This window comes from Austrofundulus limnaeus, unplaced genomic scaffold (genome assembly GCF_001266775.1).
Source record: "Austrofundulus limnaeus strain Quisiro unplaced genomic scaffold, Austrofundulus_limnaeus-1.0 Scaffold66, whole genome shotgun sequence".
Lineage (NCBI taxonomy): Eukaryota > Metazoa > Chordata > Actinopteri > Cyprinodontiformes > Rivulidae > Austrofundulus > Austrofundulus limnaeus.
The window spans coordinates 790,865-792,956 of NW_013952468.1; the positions used below are offsets into that span (position 1 = coordinate 790,865).

A 2,092-nucleotide genomic window follows, 5' to 3' on the forward strand; every position below is an offset into this window, starting at 1 on the left:
TCCTAAAAGAGAATAACTTTTACCAAAGTAATTTTTTGGTAAGATACTTGCACTTTTACTCAAGTATCACTTTGTGGTACTTTATACAACACTGGTTTTAGTTTTATTTCCTGGTTCAAGTGGTATTCGATACAGCGCTGCATGCAGAAAGCAAATTATGAAAGTGGGTACATGTAAGATGAGAATCAGAGTTCATTAACCCTTCATTGCTTCCTCTGYCATCCATGCTTCTTTTATTTTCTACATTCTCATCCCTTCTTTTTTCATTTTGAGTTTTTCATTTATAATGTGAACCCCCCACACCCTGCTTATCTCTGTTTAATGAAAGGAAAGACAGGTTTAAAGATGCACAAAAGCCATCTATGACTASCAGAGTGATGCTCGTCGTAAGACCATCGTCAGGAATATATACAACATCAAAAGTCAGGCCAAAGATGTCCTCTATGTGTCAGCTAAGGGCAAAGCATCTCCAAAGGGCCTAATATGTAATGGGTTTCACAGGACACAATTTGTTTGATATAAAATGATCCTCAGCAGACACAAAGTGGCCCCCATTAGGAGCCAAGCAGATTAGTGCAGTCCTCTGAGGGTCTGTGGCTCAGTGTCAGTCGTGGAGGACGCTTCTTATCTTTCATTAAGCGCACACAGCAGGGCGGATTCCCCCGCTCGRGAGGGGAGGGGTTGGATGGGAAGGCTTCTAAAAGGATAGGATAAAGGAAGGGGAGGCAGAGATTGGCGGCGTTTAAAAAATCATTTCCACATATCATAACCCCATCTCTAATTCAATGCTGGAAGCGAAGGAGCTGAGGAGAATGCACAGCATCCTTCTCTCCAAATGCCAAAATTGACCAGCAGGCACAGAGGAAATGAGGCTGAACACAAATGGACACACACACACACACACTGAATGCTCACAAACTCATGAACACAGGCAGACTGGATAAATGCACATACGGCAGAAGAAAGACACGCATGTGCATGTACCAGCAACAAACATTCGCACATGCCAAGTCTTGAACGCAGACAAACACAAACCATAAAACTGAAACCTCCTCGGAGACACACTGGGGAATCCCACTCGCTGCACTCATWCATCCACACACCACAGAGATGGCAGAACGCCATGTGGGTTCATGCCTAATCTGTGTTTGTTAATGGTCGGCATGTGCTAATTACTGTCACCATGCACCAGGGGCCTTCGCTGGCCAATCACCAAGTAGACTAGCCTCTGACCGGCCAATCGCTAGTCGCTCTAGCCTCTGAACCAAAAGGGCTTCTGGGAGAACGGGACGTTTAGCTCCAGTGAAATTGGCCTTGGAACAGTTGTCTAATGTTGGACCATTATGAGTGTGTGTGTAAGAGAGACGCAGGAGAACGATGGGGATGGAAAGAAAGACACGGCGAATGCACGAGTGTGAGTGCTTCCATGTGTCAGCATGTGTGCGTGCACATGTGGCACTATGAGTATGTGAGGTTATCCAGCTATATGTGTGTGAGCAGCAGACGACTGAGTGGAAAGGAAAACAAGGCCAGAATGTGAGCCAATTCAACCACTCCACAGGCTCAAAGGCAGCAGTAATCCAGTGTTGACATGGTAATAGCCATGAGCTTAGTGTCAATTAGATARAAACAATATGCTTACACGACTGGAGTAAGTGGATGGAACCTTTTAAGTAGAGAACGCCTAGAAACACCAGGTTAAATATGAAATTAAAAAATGCCATAAGTTGGAAACCTTCCAAGCCAATRTACACCTTACTTAATCATGTTTTAAAACTGTCTGAAACATACATGTCTGGAAGGGTCTAACTACCATTTTGAGCTATCATGATGCTTTACACACAGAGGCTTGATGGCCTTATTGTACCTCTGTCACTCAGCATGTGTTTCTGGGCAATACAATCTCAAATCATACAGACTGCCCCATCATTTAGCACTGGTGAAAACAGAAACATACAACTTTTTTTTACATTCCTGGAATGGCCTCAAATCTAAATGAGAGCAATATGTCCTAATAATAATAATAATAATAATAATAACTAGAACTGCAAAGCAGTTATGACCGGGGTCCAAGCCCTTTTATGCATGTCAG

The 2,092-nt window shown here is 43.4% G+C and overlaps 1 long non-coding RNA gene across 1 annotated transcript in view; it reads right to left on the minus strand.

Moving 5' to 3' along the window:
- Window positions 1–2,092, minus strand: part of LOC106518824 (uncharacterized) — a 96,697-nt gene that overhangs the window by 49,743 nt on the left and 44,862 nt on the right. The window lies entirely within an intron of this gene.